General features: G+C 51.8%; 1 protein-coding gene and 1 pseudogene across 1 annotated transcript in view; one reads left to right on the forward strand and one right to left on the reverse strand.

Moving 5' to 3' along the window:
- Nucleotides 1-16,510, reverse strand: part of LOC141182609 (uncharacterized) — a 272,324-nt pseudogene that overhangs the window by 200,516 nt on the left and 55,298 nt on the right.
- LOC141182606 (uncharacterized) overlaps nucleotides 1-16,510 on the forward strand; it is a 38,912-nt gene that overhangs the window by 9,756 nt on the left and 12,646 nt on the right. The gene's annotated exons all lie outside the window — the stretch shown is intronic.

Here is a 16,510-nt window from a genome sequence, read left to right on the forward strand (position 1 = left end):
CCAAAAACAAAAATACTCCTCCACACCTTTGGCTATGTTCACAAGTAGCATTTTTTATGCATTTTTGCACTTTTGTATTGCTTTCAACTGTGACAAATACATTCACCGGGAAATGTCATTTTAACATTTTACAACCTTATCTGGCCATGTGCTGTGTGACACATGCATACAGTGCTGAAAATACATGGGAACGGCATGGGGAAGACCCCTGGAAGCATCTCTGACTCCCAGGTCACTGCCTAAAAGTGTGCCCATTAGAAGTGATCCTTGCCGCATCAGAAGATGCAGACTTGCAACTATCCCCGTGCAAGTCCTTGTCCTTGTACCTCCCCCATTCCTTACAATGCAAATGCAAATATGCAGCCGACCACCCACCCACCCACCCGCAGGCTGCAATACCATACTGCTAGCTTGCACTTGAAATGGGGCCTTTTAGTTTGGAGGATGCCGAAGCTGGCCACTACCTCATGGCTGCTTTGGCAGCTAGGTATCCATACTCAGTCCCTAGCCGCCCGGCGGCCGGGTGTCCACGCTCAGTTCCCAGCCACCAGGGGGTGGCCGGGTGTCCATACTCGGTCCCCAGCCGCCCCTATTTCTCCTGTGACCTTCCCCCACACTTTTCTTAGCCTGGCCTGCTTTAGGGCAGCATTGGACAAGCCCACCAGAGAACCAGACTCCTCTGGTGGGCCCTGGCTTCTCCATCAGGGGAGTTGAGAGTGCCAAGGTGAGGAGCATGATGATGATGATAGAAGTTAGCATCTGCTTTGTTTTCTTGGAATGCAAGCTTAAGTGTGCAGCCTGCCACCCACCCACCCACCCCCAGGCTGCAATGCCATACTGCTAGCTTGCACTTGAAATGGGGCCTTTTAGTTTGGAGGAAGCTGAAGCTGGCCACTACCTCATGGCTGCTTCGGTAGCGAGGTATCCATACTCAGTCCCCAGCCGCCCCGCGGCCGGGTGTCCATACTCGGTCCCCAGCCGCCCCGCGGCCGGGTGTCCACACTCGGTCCCCAGCCGCCAGGGGGTGGCCGGGTGTCCATACTCGGTCCCCAACCACCCCTATTTGTCCCGGTGCGCTTTATACTTAAGATTAAGCGCGCATACCAAAACATTACCTGTTCCCTCCCCAGTGCATTTAGGGGGAAGGACAGCCTATTCCGCTGTAGAGTATGCATGCCAGCCCCCTGTTCATGTCACATGTGAAGATGCCTCCCACCCTGCACCTGTCGTTGCAGACTTGCAGCTATCCCCGTTTAAGTCCTTGTCCCAGGGCAGTGTTCAATTGTACCTCTCCCATTCCTTGCAATGCAAGCGCAAGTATGCAGCCTGCCAGCCACCCACCCCCAGGCTGCAATACCATACTGCTTGCTTGCACTTAAAATTGGGCCTTTTAGGCATGTGGAGGCAGAATCTGGCCACCACGTCATGGCTGCGTCGGCGGCCTGGAATCCATACTCAGTCCCCGGCGTCCGGGTGTCCACACTCGGTCCCCAGCCGCCAGGGGGCGACCGGGTGTCCATACTCGGCCCCAGCCGCCCCGCGGGCGGGTGTCCACACACGGTCCCCAGCCGCCCCTATTTCTCCTGGGAACTTCCCCCACACTTTTCTTAGCCTGGCCTGCTTTAGGGCAGCATTGGATGAGCCCACCAGAGAACCAGACTCCTCCGGTGGGCCCTGGCTTCTCCATCAGGGGAGTTGAGAGTGCCAAGGTGAGGAGCATGAAGATGATGATAGAAGTTAGCATCTGCTTTGTTTTCTTGGAATGCAAGAGCATGTATGTAGTAGCGGCTAGGTCTGAGGTGGTCAGCGTTTTGGCGCATTGCCTACCTCCTCCGAGGATTGCTGGATGTTTTCCTGCTACTATCCCAGTTCTATGACTCCCGTTAAAACAAAGCTTCAGGTGATAAATGATGGATGAGGTGGTGGCAAAGGAGAAAGCAGGAGGAACAGGGACCATTCACATCAATATCAGGCCAGTCAACCACACATGTCTTGTAGGATATGTTTCTGTACCAAAAGGAGCAGTTCGGCTACACAGTTATAGGGCATACAGTGAGTGCAATGCCTACCAAAAATTTTGAGGCACCCCAATGCTCCTTGGAAGTGACATGGAGGTCAGAGGGCCTTAACTAAACCGTTTTTTCCATTTATAGCAACTGGGTCTCCTGTACACTGTTGGCCTAAGCAGTGAATGGAAGGCTTTCCAAAAATTATGAGGAACTGCAATACCCCTTGAAACAGACGTGGATTACAGCATACTAAAAACCTTCTACCCATTATTGGGGAGTGGGTCTCCCTTAGTTTTCGCCTTTGCATTGAAAAGCAAAAGCTGACTAAAATTAGGAGGAAATGCAATGCCCGTTGGAAGAGTTGTGGAGGTTAGAAGTAATTAAAAATAAAATTTCAATGCCCCTTGGAAGAGCTGTGGAGTTCAGAGTGGTTTAACAAGACGCTTTTATTGCCCCTTTGAAGAGACGTGGAGGTCACAGTAGCTTAACAAGACGGTTTTAATGCCCCATGGAAAAGTGGTGGAGGTCGCAGTAGCTTAACAAGACGGTTTTAATGCCCCTTGGAAGAGACGTGGAGGTCACAGTAGCTTAATAAGACGGTTTTAATGCCCCTTGGAAGAGACGTGGAGGTCACAGTAGCTTAACAAGATGGTTTTAATGCCCCTTGGAAAAGTGGTGGAGGTCGCAGTAGCTTAACAAGATGGTTTTAATGCCCCTTGGAAAAGTGGTGGAGGTCACAGTAGCTTAACAAGATGGTTTTAATGCCTCTTACAAGAGCCATACAGTGCAGCATCTTAAAAACATTATTCCCATTATTGGGGAGTGGGTCTCCCATAGTCTTTGCTTATGCCTTCCAAGCAAAAGCTGCCAAAAATAAGGACGGAGGAACTTACAATAATGGCAACACGGACCACGGTCACCCTGGTGGTATAGTGGTGGTGGAGGCTGAGGATAAGGAGAAGAGCATAAAACAGCCGAAATGAGGAAGCGTATACCCATGTGTGGGTGTGAAGTGGAGCATGTGAATACTCCTCCCGAAATAACACAGTGGATTTGACTTTGTTACTCTGCTGTCATTTGGTGGTGATGAGAAGTCTGGCCCAATCCAGCCCTTGTTCATTTTGATAAGGGTCAGCTTGTCAGCATTGTTGAGAGGCGAGTGCGCTTATCAGTTATAATTCCCCCAGCGGCACTAAAAACACGCTGCGATAACACACTAGCGGCAGGGCAGGCCAGGACCTCCAAGGCGTACAGAGCGAGTTCATTCCAAGTGTTCAGCTTGGATACCCAAAAATTAAAAGGCACAGAGGAATCACGGAGGACGCTGGTATGGTCGGCAAGGTACTCCCTCACCATCTTTTGAAACTTTCCACTCCTTGTGAGAGTACCCCGCGCCTCAGGGCCTGTAAGCTGGGTGGGTCTCAGAAAACTGTCCCAGAACGTTGACAGTATTCCCCTGCCTCTGCTGGATTCAAGTTGCGTCTCTCTCGCCTGTACACCTTGGTTGGGCAACGAACTGTTACCTTTGCCACTAGCGTGTTCAGATGAGAATTTTTTTAACAGTTCTGCAGCAAGGGCCTTCTGGTACTGCCCCATTTTTGTAGACCTCTCCACCTCAGGAATAAGAGAGTGAAAGTTCTCCTTGTAGCGGGGGTCTAAAAGTGTCACCAACCAGTAATGACTGTCACCCAACATTTTGACAACGCGAGGGTCATGGTTAAGGCAGCGTAACATAAAGTCAGCCATGCTTGCCAGACTGGCAATGGGCAAGACTTCCGTGTCCTCACCAAGATGTCGACTGACCATGCTCTCCTCCTCCTCTTCCCCCCTGTCCTCAGGCCACCCACGCTGAACCGACGGTATGACAGTTGTACAGGTACTACCGTCTACAGCGCATGATACCAGCTCCTGTTCTTCCTCCTCCTCCTCCTCCTCTCCCTCATTGTCCCCCAATGCACTTTGGGATGAGATGAGGCTGGGCTGTGTGTAATCGACTGCTACGGCTTCTTGATCCATCTCATCATACTCTGGCTGCAATGCTTCCTCTTTAATTCTCTGCAGAGAGCGTTGCAAAAGACAGACAAGTGGAATGCTGACGCTAATGATGGCGTCATCGCCACTCACCATCTTGGTGGACTCCTCAAAGTTTGTCAAGATGGTACATATGTCAGACATCCAGGTCCACTCCTGAGGTCTTATGTGTGGAGTCTGACCTGAATATCGACGGCCTTGTTGCAGCTGGTACTCCACAACTGCTCTCTTCTGCTCACAAATCCTTTGCAACATGTGGAGGGTAGAGTTCCAACGTGTGGGGACATCACACACCAGTCGGTGTGACGGAAGCTGCAAACGCTGCTGCAACACAGCAAGGGTGGCGGAAGCTGTAGCCAACTTGCGAAAATGAGCTGACAGGCGGCGTACTTTGATGAGCAGATCTGGCAACTCGGGGTACGATTTAAGAAACCGCTGAACCACGAGGTTATGCACATGAGCCAGGCATGGTACGTGTGTGATCTCGCCTCGCCTCAGAGCCGCCACCAGGTTACGGCCATTATCACACACGACCATGCCTGGATGTAGGTTCAGCGGTCTCAGCCACAGATCTGCCTGCTCTTTCACTGCTGTCCACAACTCTCAAGCAGTGTGAGGTTTATCACCTAAGCTTATGAGTTTCAGCACAGCCTGTTGCCACTTGGCGGAGGCAGTACTGCAGTGCTTCCAGCTTGTAACTGATGTGGTGATATCTGAGATGGAGGCTGAACATGAGGAAGAGGATGATGCGCAGGAGCTGTACACTGTGGGGGCAACTCTGACTGACATAGGGCCCGCAATCCTCGGTGTGGGGAGGATGTGTTCCGTCCCAAGGTCCGACTGGGTCCCGGTTTCCACTATGTTTACCCAGTGTGCCGTCAGGGAGATGTACCGTCCCTGGCCACAAGCACTTGTCCACGTGTCCGTTGTCAGGATTCCGTCTCCACCAGCCTAAAAGGCAGCATTTCCCACGCAAGCAGTCGTGAAATGTGTGAATTTAGGACTGTGGCCTGTGGGGCGTTGGCTGCGAATTTCCGCTTTCGTTCAAAGGTCTGGGATATGGACAATTGAACGCTGCGGTGGGACGTGGACGTTGATGCTGTGTAACATACCTGGCGGCGTCCTTGCATAGTGGTCCATCTCCCACTGTGCAAGAGCGCGCACTTGATCTCCAGTCCAGTCTGCTAGCCTGGCTTCCCTCCATGCTGTCTGTTTGCCTCTGCTTCTGCTGCTTAAGGGCGGCGCCTGATCACTTCCTGCTTTTTGTACCTGCTGCAGGCACACCCCTTGTGCGTCCTCAGCCTATTGCTGTTTGTCACCTGGTATTTAAACCAGCTGCTCCAATTAACCCATGCCTGAGCATCTTGCCCTGTCAGTTGGCTTTTTGTCTCTGACATGCCAGGTCCTGTGTATGTTACCTGTCTTGCAGTATCTGTTCCCGTGTCTGTACTGTGTCCTACTTGTGTACTCTAACCTGCAGTCTGTACACGCTCTCTAGCCTGTTGTCTTCTGCCTATCCTGGAGGCTGTATTTGTTAGAACCTTGCTCTTAGCTTTTTTTTCCTTTGCTGGTCACATGACCTTGTTGGCCTATTTAAGCCTGCTCCGCCTTCTGGCTTTGCTGGACTTCATTGTATATCTACTTTCTAGCTAGCCTGTGCTCTGTGTCTTGCTCTGTTAGTTTGCTTGGTCTACTGACCTCTATGTTCTATATATTTTGTTTGTTCGTCTGTCTGCTACTATTTCTGTTAGGAGGTGTCCCATATTCCTCCCAGTCCTTAGTACTTGTAGGGATTCCTTCCCCACATCTATAGGTCTCCGTACAGACTAGCTTAGGACTTTAGCAGGTCTGATCGCAGGATCAGGTCCCCTGTTACATCGTAGGGATTCAGCTGAGTTCAATCGTAGGGACAGATCTCCTCTCTTTCCTTAGCTCTGGTAGCAGAACATAACAGTAAGTCCAGCCTGCAAATTCTCTAAGGAAAGATTTTTCTGTTCCATCATGGTGTCGGTTCAGGATTTGGTTCATCGCCTGCAGGGACTCTCTCTGGAGGTGGCCGAGCTCCGTCAGCACGTGAGTAACTGTCCTGGAGCACATTTCTTGGAGCCTAAGGTATGTTTGCCGGATTTATTTTTTGGTGAACACCGAGAATTTTTTTCATTTAAAAATGCTTGTTTATTGTATTTTCGTTTGAGACCTAAGTCCTCTGGGGATGAATCCCAGCGCATAGGGTTCATAATGTCACTTTTGCGCAAAAAGCCTCAGGAGTGGGCCTTTTCTTTGCAACCTAGTGATACATGCTTCAGATCAGTGGATAGTTTTTTTTCTGCTTTGGGACTATTATATGATGATCCTGACCGTGTCGCATCAGCTGAGACTGAGTTGAGACGTTTAAAACAAGGATCAGGTAATGTGGAAAAATATTGCACTCATTTCCGTCGTTGGTCCACTCAAACAGGGTGGAACGATTCTGCTCTGAAAAGTCTATTTCTTGCTGGGCTCAGTGAAAGGGTTAAAGACCTGCTAATTGCTTATCCTACACCTGAAGATTTGCAACAGGCTATGCAATTAGCTATACGGGTGGATAGAAGACTGCGTGCAAGGGTTAATGAGAGCAAATCCTCTGCTATGTCAGTTTCTGGTTATGAGAATGTGTGTACTAACAGTGGTGAACCGATGGAGATTGGATCGGTGACACCTCGCTCTCAAGAAAAAGACCGTCGATTTTCTGAAGGCTTGTGTTTCTATTGCGGAAAATCTGGTCATTTGATTAAAGGCTGTGAGCTTCGTTTGAAGAAAGAAAAAAAAATGGTCAGTCACGCCCGTATTGCCTGTTTAAATTCCAAGGGTATATTTTTAGCTGCTTCCACGATTGCTCAGAAAAAATTAATGGAATTTCGGGTATTTGTTGATTGCGGGTCTACTCTGAATGTAATTGATGGGGGATTCGTGGAAAGACTCAATTTAAAACCTGAACCTTTATCATCCCCCATTGCTGTGGTTTCTGTGGATGGTTCCCCTTTGAAGAATATTACTCTCAAGGTCTGTGAATTTCCTCTCACTATTAATGGTGTTCACCATGAGAAATTGGATTTGGTAGTGTTGAATAACTTGCCTTCTCCAGTAATATTGGGATTGCCCTGGTTAAAATTTCACAATCCTGTACTGGATTGGTCTACCAGTGAAATTAAATCCTGGAGCCATAAATGTTATGACAAGTGTTGTAACGGGCGTATTGCAGCTTTGGATAGGGGAGAATTGCCTGTTCCTATTCAGGATTTTTGGAGAGTTTTTTCTGAGAAGGAATCGCAGGTTTTGCCTCCCCATAGAGACTATGATTGTTCTATTGAATTTGTCCCTGGAGCGACTCTTCCTAAAAGTCGTTTATTTAACCTTACTATTCCTGAGAGGAAGGCTTTGGAGGAATACATACAGACAAGTTTGGCCGCCGGTCACATTAGGCCCTCTAAGTCTCCTGTGGCAGTTGGATTTTTTTTTGTAAAAAAAAAGGACGGCGGTTTACGTCCTTGTCTGGATTTTCGTGAGATTAACAAAATTACTGTACGCAATCCTTACCCACTGCCATTGATTCCTGATCTGTTTAACCAGTTAATGTGGGCCAAGTGGTTCTCTAAAATTGACCTTAAGGGGGCATACAATCTGTTGCGCATGAAGGAGGGTGACGAATGGAAGACTGCTTTTAACACTCCTGTGGGTCATTTTGAGAATCTGGTTATGCCTTTTGGTCTTACTAATGCTCCTGCATTTTTTCAGAATCTGATTAATGACATCCTTAGACCTTTGATCGGCAAAAATGTGGTTGTGTATTTGGATGACATTTTGATTTATTCGCCGGATCTGGAGTCTCATTGGCGGAGCGTGCGTGAGGTATTACAGTTATTAATGGACAATTCGCTTTTTGCTAAGCTGGAGAAATGTGAGTTCGCTGTACAGAGAATTAGTTTTTTGGGCTACATTATCTCCAGCAAAGGTTTTGAGATGGATCCGGTTAAGGTTCAGGCTGTGCAGGAATGGCCTAGGCCTATTGGTTTGAAATCGATACAGAGGTTTTTGGGTTTCGCCAATTACTACAGAAAATTCATAAAAAAATTTTCTAGTATTGTCAAACCTCTGACTGATCTCACCAGGAAAGGTGCTGATGCTGTTCAGTGGTCTTCTGAGGCCATTGAAGCTTTTGTGTATCTCAAGGATGTAACGGGTCCGGGAGGCGGAACCTCTGAGCTACTATACAAGGGGGCGGCCCTTGTAAGGGAGCGGGTGGCAGTCTCTGGGTGAACGGACAGGGAGTTACGGCAAGTGATCAGGGCAGTCTCTGGGTAAGGGGTAGGTACGACCTGTGATGGCAGAGCCTCCGGGTAGGCTAGCAGGCAGATGGTAGATGTGTGCTCCCAGGTGAGCAAGCGAGAGTCTCTGGAATAGCAGGTGGTCACGGCACGTGACGGCGGAGCCTCCGGGCTGGCAGGCAGGCAGGTAACGGAGAAGCGCTCCCAGGTGAGCGGGCAAGAGTCTCTGGAATAGCTGGTGGTCACCGCACGTGACAACGGGACCTCCGGGCTGGCAAGCAGGCAGGTAACGGAGATGCGCTCCCAGGTGAGCGGGCAAGAGTCTCTGAGATAGCTGGTGGTCACAGCACGTGACAACGGAGCCTCCGGGCTGGCAAGCAGGCAGGTAACGGAGAAGCGCTCCCAGGTGAGCGGGCAAGCTGGTCCATAGACAGACTGACCGGAGTAGTAAGGCAGACCGTCGGACCTCAGGCAAGCAGGCAGGTAGCTGATATGCGCTCCCAGGTGAGCGGGCAGGCTGGTCCTTTAGACAGACTGACAGGAGTAGTAAGGCAGACCGTCGGACCTCAGACTGGCAGACAGGTAACAAGTATTCAGGCAGGAATCAGGCAGGTAAGTGGCAGGTAACTGGCAGGTAACTGGCAACGGGACCTGAGGGCTGAAGCACAGGTGAGACACAGGTGCAAACAACATTGCTCGGGCACCTCCATTTTGGAGGAGGTGCCTTATATATGATGAAGTCCTCCGGCCATTGGCCGGGGACTCTTTAGGGCGGCGCGCGCGGCCCCTTTAAGAGGAGGGGAGTGCGCGCGCGCGCGCCCTAAGCACAGGGGCCGGTAAGGAGCGCGCGCTGAGAGCAGAGCAGGAGGAGGACGCCGGGACGGAGCGCGCGCTGACAGCAGAGCGGGGGGAGGATGCCGGGCACGGAGCAGAGCGGTGAGGGGAGCAGCGTCCCTGCCTAGCAGAGGGCAGGGACGCCGGCACTACAGTACCCCCCCCCTTTAGGCCCCCCCTTTTTTAGGCCAGACAGAAATTTAGCTAGGATGAGAGGGGCATGGATGTTCTCCCGGGGCTCCCACGTTCTCTCCTCAGGACCAAACCCCTTCCAATCTACCAGGAAAAAGGTCTTTCCTCTTACCCTTTTGGTGGCAAGAATGTTCTCTACCTCAAACTCGTCCTCAGCAGAAACCGGAGCAGGAGGCGTACCTGTAGACTTGGAAAAAGAGTTAAGCACCACAGGTTTGAGGAGAGACACATGGAAGGAGTTAGGGATCCGTAAGTTGGCCGGGAGTTTCAATTTATAGGCCACCGGGTTGATCTGACTGATGACCTCCAGTGGGCCGATGAACCGAGGCCCTAACTTATAGGAAGGGATCTTGAGCCGGACATATTTGGACGAGAGCCAGACTTTATCCCCAGGGCGGAATTGAGGAGGGTCCAGACGTTTTTTGTCAGCGTGTCTTTTCATACGCTCGGATGACAGAAGGAGTGCGGAGCGGGTACTCTCCCATATGGAGGAAAATTTGTTAACAAGAGATTCCGCAGCCGGATTGTCCACTGAGGTGGAGACGGGAAACGGGATCCGAGGATGCTGACCGTAGACTACAAAAAACGGGGATTTGGAGGAAGACTCGCTCTCGTGATTGTTGTACGAGAATTCGGCCCATGGCAGGAGATCCACCCAGTCAGAATGGTGGGCATTAACGAAGTGCCGGAGGTAACTGGTCAGGTTCTGATTGATCCGCTCCACTTGACCATTAGACTGTGGGTGGTAAGCGGAGGAGAAGTCCAGGGTGACGTCCAGCAATTTACAAGTGGCTCTCCAGAAACGGGAAGTGAACTGTACTCCTCGATCCGACACGATGTGACGGGGCAGGCCATGAAGACGGAAGATGTGGCGGATAAAGTCTTTAGCTAGCTCGGGTGCAGACGGAAGACCTGGCAGTGGAATGAAGTGAGCCATCTTGGAAAAGCGGTCAGCGACCACCCAAATGACCGTACAACCGGCAGAGACGGGCAGATCAGTTATGAAGTCCATCGCTATATGCTGCCAGGGGGCAGCAGGTACTGGCAGAGGTAGGAGGCGGCCGGCCGGCAGGTGTCTCGGAACTTTGTTGCGGGCGCAGGACACACAGGCAGAAACAAAGTCTATTACATCCTTGTGCAGGTTAGGCCACCAGTAGTGCCGGGAAATAAGCTGGAGGGTCTTTTTCTGACCGGCGTGGCCAGCTAGTTTAGACGAATGACCCCAGTGTAGGATCTTCTCCCGATCAGGTACTGGTACGAACGTCTTACCGGGAGGGAGACGATTTAGACTCACGGGAGCCACCTGCATTACTCTGGCGGGATCGATGATGTGTTTCGGATCCTCCTCGAGATCAGACACCAGAAAGGATCGAGACAAGGCGTCCGCCTTGACGTTTTTGTCAGCTGGGCGAAAATGAAGGACAAAATCAAAACGAGCAAAAAACAAGGACCACCGGGCTTGGCGCGGGTTAAGTCTCTGGGCATGCTGGAGGTAAGCCAAGTTCTTGTGGTCAGTGTAAATTATTACCGGGTGAAGAGCCCCCTCGAGCAGGTAACGCCACTCCTCCAATGCCAGTTTGATGGCCAATAACTCTAGGTCTCCTATGGAATAGTTGCGCTCAGAGGAGGAGAAGAGTTTTGAGAAGAAGCCACAAGTTATCATCCTCCCGGAAGATGATTTTTGAGTAAGTACCGCTCCGGCTCCAGAGGAGGAGGCGTCAACTTCCAGGAAGAACTGCTTGTTGCCATCTGGGCGATGCAGCACCGGGGCGGAAGAGAAGGCCTGTTTAAGGGAAAGAAAGGCCTCCTCTGCTTCGGGTGGCCATTCTTTGGGACTAGTACCTTTACGGGTGAGCGCAGAAATTGGGACCGTCCGGGAAGAGAAGTGTGGTATGAAGAGGCGGTAGTAGTTGGCGAAGCCCAGGAATCGCTGAATGGCCTTCAACCCCTCCGGTCGGGGCCATTTCTCGATGGCAGACAGTTTCTCAGGATCCATTTGTAGGCCGGTCTGAGAGATAATGTAGCCCAGAAACGGAAGCGAGGTCTGCTCAAAGAGGCACTTCTCAAATTTAGCGTAGAGATGGTTCTGCCTTAGCCTGAGCAGGACCTGACGAACGTCCCTCCGGTGAGTCTGGAGATCCGGAGAGAAGACCAAGATGTCGTCCAGGTACACCACTACGCAGGAGTAGAGAAGGTCCCGGAAGATGTCATTGACCAACTCTTGAAAGACGGCAGGAGCGTTACAGAGACCAAAGGGCATTACCAGGTATTCATAGTGGCCGTCCCGGGTGTTGAATGCCGTCTTCCATTCATCCCCCTGACGAATACGAACCAGGTTGTACGCCCCACGAAGGTCCAGTTTGGTGAAGATCCTAGCCCCCCTCAGACGATCAAATAATTCTGGAATGAGCGGAAGGGGGTACTTATTCTTCACCGTGATCAGGTTTAGGCCTCTATAGTCTATACAGGGACGGAGAGAGCCGTCCTTCTTTTTGACGAAAAAGAAGCCTGCTCCCGCCGGGGAGGTAGATTTCCGGATGAATCCTCTGGCCAGATTCTCCTCAATATATTCGGACATTGACCGGGTCTCAGCAGCGGATAAAGGATAGATACGCCCACGGGGAGGAGTAGTACCGGGTAGCAGATCGATGGGACAGTCGTATGGTCTATGTGGTGGTAATGTCTCTGCCTCCTTTTTATTAAAGACATCTGCATAAGACCAATAAGGAATCGGAAGTCCAGGTAGATTAGCTGGGGTAGGAGAGGGACGGACGGGATGGACGGGAACCAGGCAGGTTTTATGACAGTCTTGTCCCCAGCGAAGGACCTCTCCGGTTTGCCAGTCTAGCACGGGTGCATGTCTCTGGAGCCAGGGCAGACCTAGCAAGAGGGCGTGAGAGAGTCCAGGCAGAACATGAAAGGAGATACTTTCAGAATGCAGCATTCCCACCTGCAGGGTAATGGATTCGGTGATGAGTTGAATGGGGCGAGGTAAGAGGCCCCCATCCACGGCAGCGACAGACAAGGGTACAGCCAGAGGTTTGGTGGGGATGCGGTATTTCTCAACCAGGGACTGTGAAATAAGGTTCCCGGCTGCTCCAGAGTCAAGTTGGGCTAGTTCGAAATAACGGTTCTCCCCGTAGATGATCGAAACTGACAACAGCAGGGATGGAGAGGATTTATTCTTGTCTAGGTGGACCTCTCTGAGCGAACCTAGACACAGGCGTTTCCCGACCTCTCCGGGCAGGCACGGATCCGGTGCTCCTTACTGCCACAGTAGAAGCAGCTCCCCTCGGCACGGCGTGAGTCCTGACGGGTTTTGACCATCTTGGTCTGGTCGACCTGCATAGGCTCAGGAGAGTGTACCTGGGGAGAGACGGAGGGAATGACGGGTTTCTGGAAAGTAGGAGCTAAACGTGGAATCCTTCTCTCACGGGTGACCTCTTTGGCACGCTCCTGGAACCGTAGGTCAATCCGGGTGGCAAGGGTTATTAGATCATCGAGAGAGGTAGGAATGTCCCGACCAGCAAGTTCATCTTTAATACGACCGGACAGACCCTCCCAGAAGACGGATACCAGAGCGTCGTTATCCCAGGCCAGCTCCGAGGCAAGGGTGCGGAACCGTATGGCATATTGGCCCACGGTGAGACCCTCCTGACGGAGGCGTAGCAGAGAGGATGCGGATGAGGTCTTCCGTCCGGGTTCGTCGAAGACTTTCCGGAAAGCCGAGAGAAAAGCAGGCAAGTTGGACACCAGGGGGTCTCCTCTCTCCCATAGAGGATTTAGCCAGGCCAGGGCCTCCCCGGTGAGATGGGACATGATAAAGGCAATTTTGGCCCGGTCGGAATTAAACTGATGGGACAAAAGTTCAAAGTGCAGGGTGCACTGATTTATGAAGCCCCGAGCCTGGGCGGAGTCGCCTCCGAAGCGAGGAGGTGCAGACAGCCGGGGACCGGGATAGGTTACCATGGTATTAGTGGGTAGCGGAGCTGCCGGGTTGCGAGTCATGGTACTGGCAGTGGTTGCAGGTGGTGCAGTCAGAGTGTCCAGGCGAGTATTGACATTCCGCAGGTGACCCAGGATGGACTCCTGTTGGGACCTTTGACGGGACAGTTCATGACACAGGTCCGTGAGCGAGGGAGCTTGGGTGCCACCGGGTTCCATGGCCCGAGCAAACTGTAACGGGTCCGGGAGGCGGAACCTCTGAGCTACTATACAAGGGGGCGGCCCTTGTAAGGGAGCGGGTGGCAGTCTCTGGGTGAACGGACAGGGAGTTACGGCAAGTGATCAGGGCAGTCTCTGGGTAAGGGGTAGGTACGACCTGTGATGGCAGAGCCTCCGGGTAGGCTAGCAGGCAGATGGTAGATGTGTGCTCCCAGGTGAGCAAGCGAGAGTCTCTGGAATAGCAGGTGGTCACGGCACGTGACGGCGGAGCCTCCGGGCTGGCAGGCAGGCAGGTAACGGAGAAGCGCTCCCAGGTGAGCGGGCAAGAGTCTCTGGAATAGCTGGTGGTCACCGCACGTGACAACGGGACCTCCGGGCTGGCAAGCAGGCAGGTAACGGAGATGCGCTCCCAGGTGAGCGGGCAAGAGTCTCTGAGATAGCTGGTGGTCACAGCACGTGACAACGGAGCCTCCGGGCTGGCAAGCAGGCAGGTAACGGAGAAGCGCTCCCAGGTGAGCGGGCAAGCTGGTCCATAGACAGACTGACCGGAGTAGTAAGGCAGACCGTCGGACCTCAGGCAAGCAGGCAGGTAGCTGATATGCGCTCCCAGGTGAGCGGGCAGGCTGGTCCTTTAGACAGACTGACAGGAGTAGTAAGGCAGACCGTCGGACCTCAGACTGGCAGACAGGTAACAAGTATTCAGGCAGGAATCAGGCAGGTAAGTGGCAGGTAACTGGCAGGTAACTGGCAGGTAACTGGCAACGGGACCTGAGGGCTGAAGCACAGGTGAGACACAGGTGCAAACAACATTGCTCGGGCACCTCCATTTTGGAGGAGGTGCCTTATATATGATGAAGTCCTCCGGCCATTGGCCGGGGACTCTTTAGGGCGGCGCGCGCGGCCCCTTTAAGAGGAGGGGAGTGCGCGCGCGCCCTAAGCACAGGGGCCGGGAAGGAGCGCGCGCTGAGAGCAGAGCAGGAGGAGGACGCCGGGACGGAGCGCGCGCTGACAGCAGAGCGGGGGGAGGATGCCGGGCACGGAGCAGAGCGGTGAGGGGAGCAGCGTCCCTGCCTAGCAGAGGGCAGGGACGCCGGCACTACAAAGGAGAGGTTCACCTCTGCTCCCATCCTTATGCAGCCTGATGTTACTAGGCCGTTTTTGGTTGAGGTTGATGCTTCCTCTGTGGGGGTTGGCGCAGTATTGTCTCAGGATAACGGGGATGGATTACATCCCTGTGCCTTTTTTTCAAAAAAATTTTCGGAGACTGAACTGAATTACGATATTGGTAATCGGGAATTATTGGCTATTAAACTCGCATTTGAACACTGGCGCCACTTCTTGGAAGGTGCGGAATTTCCCGTTCAGGTTCTTACGGATCATAAAAATCTGATATATCTTGATGCTGCCAAGCGCCTGAATGCCCGTCAGGCTAGGTGGGCACTGTTTTTCTCGCGGTTTAATTTCTCCGTTACTTACATCCCTGGTACTAAGAATGTTAAGGCGGATGCCTTGTCTCGCAGTTTTTCTCCCATAGTCGGTTCTGAGAAAGAGGAGAACATTTTACAAGAAGGTGTTGTGATAGCTGCTTTGGACTCCGTTTTGGAAAATGAGATTCTTAAAGCACAGGAGAATGCCCCTTCTAACACTCCTCATGGGAGGTTGTTTGTGCCTGGGACCTTTAGGAGAGATTTGTTTGTTGAGTGTCACGAATCTCGGTTGGCAGGTCATCCCGGAATCTCTGAGACCAAGAGACTGGTGGGTCGCAGTTTTTGGTGGCCTGGATGGCAGAAGGAAGTTATTAAGTGGGTGCGTCAATGTACTATATGTGCTAGATCTAAGTCCTCACATACTCCTGCTGGGGGGTTGCTTTGTCCTTTGGAGGTTCCCAGTGCTCCTTGGACACATTTGGCTATGGACTTTATAACTGACCTTCCCCCCTCTGAGGGTTTTACTGTCATCTGGGTGGTCGTGGACCGCTTTAGCAAGATGTGTCACTTGGTTCCCTTTGTCAAACTGCCCTGCGCTAAAACTCTCGCTAAGGCCTTTGTCAAGGAAATTGTCAGACTTCATGGCGTTCCTACTGACATTGTTTCTGATAGGGGTCCTCAGTTTGTGGCTCGTTTTTGGCGTGCCTTTTGTGACAGGTTGGGAGTTCATTTATCGTTCTCGTCCGGATATCATCCTGAATCTAATGGCCAGACAGAAAGGAAAAACCAGGATGTTGAGCAGTTCTTGCGTTGTTTTGTGACAGACAATCAAGAGGGGTGGTCTGAGTTTCTGCCACTTGCTGAATTTGCTCTGAACAATCATACATCTTCTTCTGCTGGTTGTTCGCCTTTTTTTTGTTGTTCTGGGAGACATCCGTCGTTTGGGTCGTTCTCCAAGTTGGGATCTGCCGTGCCTGAGGAGGAGAATTTTTCCGGTGATTTGGAGAGAGTTTGGACGGATGTGCGTGGTAATCTTCAGGAGGCCAACAGAAAATCTAAGGACTACTTTGATAGGAAACGACAGGAGGTTTTGTTCGCTGTTGGTGACATGGTTTGGTTGTCCTCTAGGAATCTGCGGTTGAGGATTCCTTCTAAGAAATTGGGTCCCAAGTTTGTAGGGCCCTTTAAGGTGCTTCAGGTTGTCAACCAATCTGCTGTTAGGTTGGAGGTTCCTACCTCCTGGAGAATTAATCCGGTATTTCATGTCTCTCTGTTGAAAAAAGCTGTTGTATCGGATTGTGACGCCTCTGCCTCTGTTCCTCCGGTGGTGGAGGACGGGGAATATGAAATTTCTCGCATCCTTAACTCTAGACTGTATAGAGGTAGTTTGCAGTATCTTGTGGCCTGGAAAGGTTTCGGACCCGAGGATAACTCTTGGGTGAGGTCGGATGATGTTTCCGCGTCCAGACTTATCAGAGCGTTTCACAGGAGATTTCCTGATAAGCCTGGTCCTAGGGGATCCGGAGGATCCTCTTAGAAGGGGGGGTAC

This window comes from Phyllobates terribilis, unplaced genomic scaffold (genome assembly GCF_046119375.1).
Source record: "Phyllobates terribilis strain yellow unplaced genomic scaffold, ASM4611937v1 Scaffold_35__1_contigs__length_13245226, whole genome shotgun sequence".
Classification (NCBI taxonomy): Eukaryota; Metazoa; Chordata; class Amphibia; order Anura; family Dendrobatidae; genus Phyllobates; species Phyllobates terribilis.